This window comes from Erythrolamprus reginae, chromosome 12, assembly GCF_031021105.1.
Source record: "Erythrolamprus reginae isolate rEryReg1 chromosome 12, rEryReg1.hap1, whole genome shotgun sequence".
NCBI classification, from domain to species: Eukaryota; Metazoa; Chordata; class Lepidosauria; order Squamata; family Dipsadidae; genus Erythrolamprus; species Erythrolamprus reginae.
In genome coordinates, this window is record NC_091961.1 from 29,046,636 (window position 1) to 29,059,174 (window position 12,539).

Sequence of the window (12,539 nt, forward strand, 5' to 3'; positions counted from 1 at the left end):
AGTAACAATGAAAGAGCTTGCAAGCCGTAAGAGCTGGGAACATTGTTAGCGCCTGGTTAGGGATGGAAAGAAACATTTGGAGCAAGTTAGAGCAATGAAAAAAAACCTGCAAAGACTTAGGGCTTGGAAAACATTCTTCACAGAGAGAAACAATGAAAGAGCCTGCACGGTAAGAACTGGGAATATTGTTAGCAGCTAGTTAGGGCTGGGGGGGGGGGGAAAGCTACATTCAGACTATAAGACACACCCAAATTATCAGCCTCTTTTAGGGAGTAAAAAGGTGCATCTTATACTCCAAAAATATACGAGTTGGGTTGTGCTTTGCCTCAGTTGCTGTCCTTTGTTCCAGTCTTCCCATTTAATGAAAAGTTGATTGCCATCTTTGACCAAAACTATATACCAATACTCATGACTTCACCAGATAAAACTAGTTGCCTGCGGAGGTTGTGAGAGCTCCAATACTTGAGACTTTCAAAGGGAGGTTGGACTGCCATTTGTCTGAAATGCTATAGGGATTCCTGCTTGAGCGGGGTGTTGAATTAGATATGACCTACAAGGTCCATCCCGACTCTCATAAATAACCTAATCTAAATAATCTAAAGTCTAAATATTGAGGCAGCAGTGAAATCTACTTACCTTTCCTACTGGTTCAGAAGTGCCAGCCCGCCGTCGGGTATGATTTCTTACCTTCTGCGCATGCGCAGAGGGTTAAAAACCAGGAAGTGATGACATCAGTGTGGGTGGGCAAAGCTCCACGCTGCCACTACTACAGTTTTCCAAACCACCCACTGCCATCGCTACCTACTCACCCAAACTGGGACGAACTGGGAGCATTTCGCCATTGTGTTGAGGGTTAAAACAGAAAATCAAAGCAAAGTAGACATTTGCAAATAAAGTTTTTGTTCTGACCTTTTCCCCTCTCTCTTTTTTCCATCACAGTTCAGGCCGGTCCATGCCCTTCTGGCTATTACTGTCCAAAGGGTACCATTATTCCCAATCCTTGTCCAGTGGGAACATTTGCTGCTGGATCAAAGTTACATTCGGAGGTAAGGCCAATGCAAGATTATTGTTTTTTTTTTTTTTTCCGGGTATAAAATTTTTCTTTATTTTTCTTTCAACATACAATAAAACAACATGAGCAATAAAAACACAGAATCAATGCTTAAAATAATAATTAATAATATTTCTTAGATATGTTAAACATCCAGAGAGAGAAATAAGCGCTAAAATACTTTCAATATGTACTTTTTATCCTCTTCTTTGCTAAGTTAATTAAAATTAACCATACATGAAATATATTTCATCTACAAATAACAATATTATGAAATCTAGTCCCTTATATTCCCTTTTTCTATTTATAATAAAACATAAACATCTTAACATCTTAACTCAATATCTAATTTAATCCTTTCATCAGTGTTAACTCCTTATCCAATGCTGCCACCAGTCCTTATTTTGAAATCTTGGTCTTTAATAGATTAAAATTAAATCATCATGTACTTCTTCAAAAGTAAGTAAAAGAAAATACTTCTCAATTATTTTTAGTTTCCAACCATTCATAAAACTTTCCCCAAATCTTATAGTAATCACATTCCACTTTATCTTTAAGTTTTAAAGTAAGCCTATTCATTTCAGCACAATCTAAAATCTTATGTAATATTTCTCTTTTGTCTGGAATTTTATTCAGGTTCCAATTTTGTGCATATACTATTCTAGCTGCTGTTAAAATATATATCATCAAATATATTTCTTTTGTATTAACATTTTCTGGTAAAATACGTAATAAGAGTATTTCTGGTTTAAATTCAATAGTCCTCAAAATCTTCCGTATCCATTGCTGAATCTCTTTGTTGTTTTTTCTTAAGTAGCCAATTTAACCTTGTTCTCTAAGGAATAGAATTTCAAAGGTAGATTTATTTATTTATTTATTTATTTATTTGTTGGACTTGTATGCCGCCCCTCTCCGAAGACTTATTTATTTATTTATTCATTCATTCATTCATTGTATTTATATGCTGCTCATTTCAAGTGGACTCTGAGTGGCTAACAATAGGAATAAACACAACAACAATAAAAAGGGCTAAAATCTAATAACATTTTCCCCTTTCAAGACTGTAACAAAAATGAGCATAACTGTGGCAACAACTTGCTTACTCAGCTACTGATATTTCTCCATGGCTTAGCCATTTGGTATTATATCATCTATGACCATGCATTAACTAGATCACAAGTTACGGGGAAATGTCAGGGAAATATCAGGGACTTTCAAAATGCTTTCCCCCTGGACACTCTGTAAAAGTAGATGTAGGTAACTATTGTTTATCTCTATACACCATGTTTATAGTTGATTCTGAGAAGAATCTCAGTCTAATTTGTTATTTCCATATATTGTTTTTATACCTGCTCTATATTTTTTTGCAAAACACACATAGGCAGATAAACCACCCATCCAAGCAAACAAGAGCCAAAATAGTGCAATGTCAAAGCTTATATCAAAATGCATAAAGAAGAATTAAATTCCATTATTCTTCTTTTCATCGTACCTGCTTTCAGCCAAAGGTGACAAGAAGGGGACGAACAATCAGAGCGACTCGTACAACTCAAAACTTTTTAATTTCTTAAAAACAGACGGAGAGGTTTTCTTACACAATGGGGAGACAATGCAGTTGTCAAGTAAGGAGAATAACAGCTTTGGGAAATTGAGCTTTTAGTGTGCTTTCAAAAGTACTGTAACACATGCTGTGGTTTCAAAGGTAACACAGGGAAGGCCATCTCCTTTGTGTTTAAAAATCAGATATTTCTAACTGAAGAGACGTCTTTGAAAAGGGTTTTTCCGCCCACCAACATTCTGAATTTCAGTGGAAAACCACCCTGTAAAAAAATGTCCTTACTTTGTGACAGGTTGAATGCTCCCCTTGTCTGCCAGGCCATTTCTGCAACACTCCTGGGTTGGCAGCCCCAACAGGACCATGTCAAGAAGGGTTCTTCTGTGTCTCGGCTTCAATCGTCCCCGACCCACCGACCACAGACCAGAGTGGAGGCCCTTGCCCCCAAGGTAGGTTTATTTATTAGGTATTTATCCCACTTTTATTATTTTTTATAAATAATTCAAGGTAGAAAGAATAGAACAGAGTAGGGTAGGGTAGGGTAGAGTAGAGTAGAATAGAATAGAATAGAATAGAATAGAATAGAATAGAATAGAGGAGGAGAGAAGGGAAGGGAAGGGATGGGAAGGGATGGGATGGGAAGGGAAGGGAAGGGAAGAGATATTGGAATGAGGAACAAAATGGAATGGAATGAGAATGGAATGGGATTGGGATGGAATGGGACAGGACAGGAGAGGAGAGGACAAGGAATGGAATGGGAATCGAATGGGGATGGGATGGGATAGAATAGGACAGGACAGGACAAGGAATGGAATGGAATGGAAATGGAATGGGAATGGAATGGGATGGGATAGGATAGGATAGGATAGGAGAAGGGCAGCCTAGAAATCAAATAAATAAATAAATAGGACAGGACAGGACAGGATAGGACAGGACAGGACAGGACAGGATAGGATAGGACAGGACAGGACAGGACAGAATAGAACAGAATTCTTTATTGGCCAAGTGTGATTGGATATACAAGGAATTTGTCTTTGGTGCAGATGCTCTCAGTGTACATAAAAGAAAAGATCCATTTGTCAAGAATCATGAGTTACACTTAGTGATTGCCATGGGATGCAAATAAGCAATCAGGAAACAATATTAATATAAATTGTAAGGATACAAGCAACAAGTTATAGTCATACAGGTTGAGAACCACTAGCTTAGAAGCTCCACCTAGTTGCATCTCTTCTTCATCCACTGGTTTCTTCTGCCCCTGAAACAAAGGGTTAAGCTTTTCCATTCACTCTATAAAGGAGAAGATATCCTTATTCCACACCAGATTCTGTTTTGGGGGTGGCTTTTGTGTACCTCTGTGTGTGTGTGCGCGCACTTTAAAATAGAAAAGCAGCAAATAGGAGGATGCACGGTATTTTTCCTACTTTGGTGCAACACCTGCCATTATTTAATGATTACTCTAACTCTATGAGTGATGGTTTGATAATGATCTATTTGCCCAGCAAAGATCTGGGTCAGATCTCCATAGGCTAGCATGTCCTCAGAAGGGCAAAGATTCAATCCTTTGCATCTCCAGGTAGAACTATGAGAAAATTCCTATCTTCAATTGGGTGGAACAAAACCCAATACAAACCTCCTGCAATGAGTGAATCCATGGGATATTTTTTTTAAAAAAAATGGTATGTGTAGGTGTGCATTTTTCCTCTTCCAAAGAATTAAACCGAGAAGAAAAATACAGTGTGTCCTCTGATATTTTTTTCCCTCTTCTCTCCAGGACTTTAGATTAATGCTATGCAGCACAATTTCCTCTTTTTCTTAGAAAAGAGACTATGGCAACGTTCTCTTTGTCTTGACCTAAAAGAGCCACAGACTGTCATTATTTCCAGAAGCCTTTTTCCCCAGAATTGCTCTGAGGGAAAGAGACAGAACTTCTTTGTGCTAGCCTTTCATCTTGTCTTGGTTATAAGGGGGATCCTGCTGCTTTCAATACTTTTGCCCATTTCTCTTCCAGGGTATTTTTGCCCTCGGGGCACAGCTAATCCACTGCCTTGCCCAGCGGGGTCCTATAATGATTTGGAGAAGCAACACAGCTGCCTTCTCTGCCCTGATGGGTGAGCAGATGAGGAGTGTCATGATGGGCAAAAGAAGAACATTGTCAACAGTGCTGGCCCCCGTTGAAAGGGATAGATAAGAGAAAACGTTTGCTTTTGCTAAGGGCAACCAAGGGAGAATGGGATATTGAGATAGGATGGAAAGTAAATTTGTCTGCATCACATTGGGTGGTTTTGGGCCACTCGCCGGGACACAATTGAGTTCTAGTCCCACCTTAGAATAGAATAGAATAGAATAGAATAATGGAATGAGAATAGAATAGAATAGAATAGAATAGAAGAATGGAATGAGAATGGAATGAGAATGGAATAAGAATAGAATGAGAATGGAATGGAATAGAATAGAAGAATTATTATTACTATTATTATTATTATTATTATTATTATTATTATTATTATTTATTAGATTTGTATGCCGCCCCTTTCCATGGACTCGGGGCGGCATACGAATGGAATGGAATGAGAATAGAATAGAATGTGAATAGAATGGAATGGAATGGAATAGAATAAAATAGAATAGAATAGAAGAATGGAATGAGAATGTGAATGGAATGGAATGGAATAGAATAAAATAGAATAGAATAGAATAGAAGAATGGAATGAGAATAGAATAGAATAGAATGTGAATAGTAGAATGGAATGGAATGGATTGGAATAGAATAGAATAGAATAGAAGAATAGAATAGAATAGAATAGAACAGAATGTGTATAGAATAGAAGGTGAATAGAATAGAATAGAATAGAATAGAATTCCTTATTGGCCAAGAGTGACTGAACACACAAGGAATTTGTGTTTGGTGCATATGCTCTCAGTGTACATAAAAGAAAATATAGATTTGTCAAGAATCATGAGGTACAACACTTAATGATTGTCATAGGGGTCGAATAAGCAATGAAGAAACAAGGATGTTAACGTGATAAAAAAAATTATAAATACTTTTTATTGATTGAATTAGAATTTGAGCAGGTTAAGGATACAATGATAAAATGGATGAGAAATAAGTCTATTTTCTTGAAATCTTTGATTCTCATGACCTCTAGTGCCTTTGAGCTCTGTTCCGCAAAGACTTTGCTTCCGGTGCTTTTATGTTGATATGCATTGATAGTTCTCTTCTTTTATGACTTTTGATGTTTCTGTAAACCATTTTGGTTGAACAGGAATATATTAATCCTGTTTCAAAATAAATCACCCTTGGGCATTCTTATTTATTGAGGTTTGGCCACATTCAGAAATGATGAAATGTTTGCCTCGGGAATTCAATCTCTTTCTTCCTTTTTATGCTTTCTTTTTTTGGAAGGTACTTTTGTCTTCAAAATTCCTCCTCCTTGGTCAACAGCAAATGTCCAGTTGGGCATTACTGTCCTCCTGGCACAAGGTCCGAAGGTCAGTTTCCATGTCCTCAAGGGACTTACAACCCCAATTTAGGAATCAGTAATCTTGCTTTGTGCCTACCATGCACACCAGGTGAGTATTGTCAAACCATCTAATTGCTGGCAATTTGTGGAATGCTTTTATCCCCTAGAAGTCTAGGAAAGAAGGAATAGTCAAGAGATTAATCTCAAGTGGTTGGGTTTTTTTTAAGAGAAACATAGAAACAAAGAAACAGAAAAAATTATGGGTTATATTAAAACCAACCCAACTTATTCTCCTAAATTATCTGATGTGAAAAATAAGGACCTGTTCTATCCCAGGCCTACGCAGCTTGAGAATAAAGGAGGAATCCATGAGCTGATAGTTCAGATGATAGTTCAAATCACTCTTTTTATATATAAAACCTCATAGACACAGACTCAAACTCAACCCGGATAAGACGGAGTGGCTGTGGGTTTTGCCTCCCAAGGACAATTCCATCTGTCCTTCCATTACCCTGGGGGGGGAATTATTGACCCCCTCGGAGAGGGTCCGCAACTTGGGTGTCCTCCTCGATCCACAGCTCACATTAGAGAACCATCTTTCAGCTGTGGCGAGGGGGGCGTTTGCCCAGGTTCGCCTGGTGCACCTCACTGCTCACAGTCACTCATGCCCTCATCACCTCGAGGTTCGACTACTGTAATGCTCTCTACATGGGGCTACCTTTGAAAAGTGTTCGGAAACTTCAGATCGTGCAGAATGCAGCTGCGAGAGCAGTCATGGGCCTACCTAGGTATGCCCATGTTTCACTAACACTCCGCAGTCTGTATTGGTTGCCGATCAACTTCCGGTCACAATTCAAAGTGTTGGTTATGACCTTTAAACCCTTCATGGCATTGGACCAGAATATCTCCGAGACCGCCTTCTGCCGCACGAATCCCAGTGGAGTGGGCCTTCTCCGGGTCCCGTCAACTAAACAATGTCGGTTGGTGGGCCCCAGGGGAAGAGCCTTCTCTGTGGCGGCCCCGGCCCTCTGGAACCAACTCCCCCCGGAGATTAGAACTGCCCCTACTCTCCTTGCCTTTCGTAAGCTCCTTAAGACCCACCTGTGTCATCAGGCATGGGGGAACTGAGACATCTCCCCCGGGCATATACAATTTATGAATGGTATGTGTGTATGTATGTGTGTTTAGAAAATGGGTTTTTTTAAATGTTTTTAGTAGAAATTTAGATTTGTTGTAAATTGTTTTTTCACTTTGTTGTGAGCCGCCCCGAGTCTGCGGAGAGGGGCGGCATACAAATCTAAATAAACATAAACATAAACAAACATAAGAACCTAAGAAGAGCCATGCTGAATCAGGCCAAAGCCCATCGAGTCCAGCATTCTGTGTCACACAGTGGCCCCCCAATTGTCCAGGGGGATCTTGAGCAGAAAGAGAAGGCAAGACCCCCTCCCTTTCCCTTAACCCCCAAGGGGACCCTGCCTGCCTCAACCAACACAGAGGCGGCACTTGGACATCCGTTTCAATAACCACCAATACACTTGGCATCCATGAATCTGTCTAATCCTGCCTTGAAACTATCCAGGCTGAAAGCTGTTATGACCTCTTTTGGAAGTGAATTCCATCAACCAAGGACCCTCTGGATGAAGAAATATTTCCCTTGATTTGTCCTCACTTTCTTACCTATGAGCTTTAGGGAGTGCCCCCTTGTCCTAGTATTGTGTGATAGAGAAAATAATTTTTCTCTATCCACCTTTTCTATCCCATGCATGATTTTATACACTTCAATCAAGTCACCCCTTAAGCGCCGTCTTTCAAGGATGAAGAAACCAAGGCGTTGCAACCTGGTATCATAAGGGAGGGGCTCCATTTCCTTGATCATTCTTATTGCCCTTTTCTGCACCTTTTCCAGTTCCATTATATCCTTCTTGAGGTGCGGTGACCAGAACTGTACCTCATTATACAAGTCAAATTCATGCCTGTGAGTTCATGTCAGCAGCTGTTATTCTGGGTTGCAAGTACTCTTTTCTATGCCATAAACTTTCTTTCCTTTTAACGCAGTGTTGAATAATTCAACTTCCTGTCTTTCAGGTTATTATTGTGGCTTCCCAGGTCAAGCTCAGGTCACCGGTCCTTGTTCCGCAGGCTATTACTGCCTGGCAGGTGCTTCTATCCCAACCCCAATGGAGGATCCGCTCGGGAATATATGTCCCAGAGGTCATTACTGTCCCAAAGGGTCTGCCACCCCACAATCCTGCCCCCGGGGTTTCTACAGCAACTCTACTGGAAATACCAAGTTGGAAGACTGCCTTCTGTGTCCTGCAGGTAAATGAAGAAGCCAGAAATATAAATGTTGTTTTTTTAATTTAATACAAATTTTTTTTTTTATTATAAACATACATAAACAAACATAAACAAAACATTTTAAAAACATTTGACGATGTGTGGCGGTCTGTTTTTTTATTTTCTATAGTGATATTTTGATATTACCATCATTTAATATTTCTTATACTATATGTACATTTTATTTTACATAGGTCTTACATCGGTATCCCTTTTATTCCTATTTTCAACCAATCCTCTGTTCCTTTCTTTTCCTGTTAATTGAGCTAGTTGACTATTTAATTGGTTGTCTTTGTTTTGCTTTTTGTAAATGTTAATGTACTGACGGGATGTCATCAGACAATGCAGAAAGTTTGAAGGCTGTTTCAAGTTGCGTAGATGCTACTGGGTGGCAGCAGAAGATACAGGAAATGGTCCTTCTATGCGAATCATTACAGAGTCATCATCGTATGATGACAATTGAGCCCCACGTTTCTGTTGTTAAGTGAAAAATTTGTTAAGTGAGTAATTGACCCATCTTACAACTTTTCTTGCCACATTAGTGAATCACTCGGGTAGTGCGGTGGCCTAGAGGTATTCCTTCCATTGAGGACCTGTATACTGCACGAATCACAACCATGAAGATATTGACTGACCCCTCACATCCTGGACATAAATTGTTTCAACTCCTACCCTCAAAACGACTCCATAGAGCACTGCAGACCAAGACAAGTAGACACAAGAACATTTTTCCCCCGAACGCCATCACTCTGCTAAACAAATAATTCCCTCACCACTGTCAAACTATCCATTAAGGCTGCATTACTATTACTATCAGTCTTCTCAGCATTCCCATCATCATCTCCTCACATGTAGAATTCTATGACTATAACTTGCTCGCATCCTTACAATCCTAAGAGCCTCAGTGGTGCAGTGGTTAGAGTCTAGTACTGCAAGCTACTTCGGCTGATCACCAGCTGCCGGCAGTTTGGCAGATCGAATCTCAGTAGGCTCGAGGTTGACTCAGCCTTCCATCCTTCCAAGGTGGGTAAAATGAGGACCCAGATTGTTGGGAGCAATATGCTTACTCTCTCTAAACCGCTTAGAGAGGGCTGTAAAAGTACTGCGAAGCAGTATATAAGTCTCAATGCTATTGCTATTATATTAACATTGTTTCCTGATTGCTTATTTGTAGCCTATGACAATCATTAAGCGTTGTACTTCATGATTCTTGACAAACATATCTTTTCTTTTATGTACACTGAGATCATACGCAAAATGACAAATTCCTTGTGTATCCAATCACACTTGGCTGATAAAGAATTTTATTCTATTCCATTGTGTCCTACCCTACCCTACCCTACCCTACCCTACTCTACTCTACTCTACTCTACTCTATTCTATTCTATTCTATTCTTCATTCCAACATCTATTCTGTTCTGTTCTGTCCTATCATCATCATCATTACCATCATCATAATCACTATCATCATCATCATCTTAGTCATTGTCTATCCACTGTAGAATGAAGGCTTCTTCTACATTTTACCAAGCAATGTGGTTCTGAGTTTTCTTTTGCCAATTGGGCCCACAATACTTACTGATGTCATTGGGTATGGTAGACTATATATATTTTACAGCCTTCATCAGGTGGTCTCTTAGCAATCAGCTTCAATGAAGTCCTATCTTGGTCTTTGGTTTTAAAAACTCCATTTCACTTTGCCCTTTAATTCCCATCAGCCGCCTCTCTCGAAAACCCCCCTGAATTTCTGCTTCTTTGCAGGCTATTTCTGTGATGGAACAGGGCTTGTATCTCCTGCTGGCTTTTGTGACTCTGGATTTTATTGCAGCGGTGGAGCTGTTTCACCAAGACCTGATCTGGTTAGTGATGCTGATGAAGTGAAGTCGTCCATCATCTGAAAATGATCTACGCTTGACAGATAGTCCTGAAAGCAGGAGGGTGTCTTTTAGGAGACCTCCCCTGTTGATTTTAATATCTAGATCAGACGTCTCCAAATTTAGCAACTTGTGGACTTCAACTCCCAGAATTCCTCAACCAGGCATGCTGACTGGGGGATCTTGGGAGTTGAAGTCCATAAATGAATTGGCTGTAACAAGTTCGCTTTGGGAAGTTGGCTATAGCATGTTGGTCTAGATGACCCCCAATCATAAGTCTAGCTCCAATAGAGCTTTAAGCTGATTGGCAGGAAGGTCAGAGGGACGCTCCCACTGTAAACGCCTGATTGGTCGGATTGTAAAAATATGTTCCAAGGCACCAGAATAGAAGCTTTAGTTCCTAACACTATGGGAAATTTGTCTTTTCCCATGGTCTTAGGCGACCCCTGTGAAACGGTCATTCGACCTCCAAAGAGGTCCCAACCCCCAGGTTGAGAACCACTGGCCTAGATTAAGGGTAGGCAAAGTTGGCTCTTCTATGACATGTGGACTTCAACTCCCAGAATTCCCGAGCTAGCATGCTTGGCTCAGGAATTCAGGAAGTTGAAGTCCACAAGTCATAGAAGAGCCAACTTTGCCTGCCCCTGGCCTAGATAGATCCTTTTACATCTACTGTAGGATCCTAAAACACCCAACTCAATATCTTAAATCAAACAATCCCACATGGCATAATTTGGCCTTTCCTCTTTGCTTCCCATTAGGGTCTTCAATATCTTCTATCCTGACAAAAATTCATTTTTATTTACAGGTCACCAGCAAAGGTGGTCGATGCCCACCTGGCCATTATTGTATGAAGGGGAGTGATAGACCGCAGCCATGCCCAGCAGGGAACTACAATCCCTTCTGGGGAATGGATCGATGTTTAGATTGTCCAGAAGGGGCTTATTGTGATGTCGGTTCTGCCAACTATACCCACTGCCCTGCTGGTGAGTTACACCCTTCCACAATCCTTCCATTAAGCTCCCTCATTTATAACTCTGTAATCCCTCAATTCAGGGTAGAGTTAGGGCAACTGTTTGGAGTTGAGCATTTGCTGGCTGGATTCCCTCCCTGATGCCATGCAGAGTTCACAGCAGATATTTTTTTCTTTGACCCTGAAAGAAAGAAACAACTGCCACTCCTTAGGACTGAACTCTGAATGGGAGGCAAATATTCGTGAATAGGGGGATTGCTGAAGTTGCTGAAGTTGCATTTTCAACTCCCCCCGGAGATTAGAACTGCTCCCACCCCCCTTGTCTTCCGTAAACTACTTAAGACCCACCTATACCGCCAGGCATGGGGGATTTGAGACACCTTTCCCCCAGGCTTATTATAATTTATGTTTGGTATGTATGTGCTGTTTGGTTTTTAATTATGATAAGGTTTTTAGTTTTTTAATATTAGATTTCCGCCAGTATAATATTGTTTTTATCGTTGTTGTGAGCCGCCCCGAGTCTTTGGAGAGGGGCGGCATACAAATCTAATAAATTATTATTATAATTATAATTATAATTATAATTATTATTATTATTATTATTATTATTATTATTATTATTATTATTATTTTCTGCAGTCAAGTTACGAGCGGTTTACATGGAGTTTGAATCTATTTTATGCACATGTGTTGTTGCGGTTGAAGCTGAAGAATCAGTTTTTTACTATTTTAGAATATGTTTTTCAGAATAGGTATTTGAGAATACATTTAAGAATCAGTTTGCTAAATTAATTGGAAATAACAATCTCCTTTTCACTTTAGGTCATTTCTGCCCAAAGAACACCAAGTTTCCTAACCAGTTTCCTTGTCCTAGAGGGACCTACAGTGAAATTTTGGGTATCAAGACGGTGGCTGATTGCCAACCATGTCCCTCCGGGAAATTTTGCTCCAAACCCGGTTTGATTAGCCCAGATGGCATCTGCATGCCAGGATGGTATTGCCCCCTTGGGTCCACAACAGGCAAGCCAATATCTACAGGAAATCACTCTGGTATTTAATTTTTTTAACAAATAAATATGCATAGATAGAGGTATAACAAGCAGGAAGAGGGTGATTGTGATCACGCTGTATAGAAAGCTGGTGAGACCACATTTGGAATATTGTGTCCAGTTCTGGAGACCTCACCTACCAAAAGATATTGATCAAATTGAACGGGTCCAAAGACTGGCTGCAAAAATGGTGGAAGGTCTGAAGCATCAAACATCTCAGGAAAGACTTC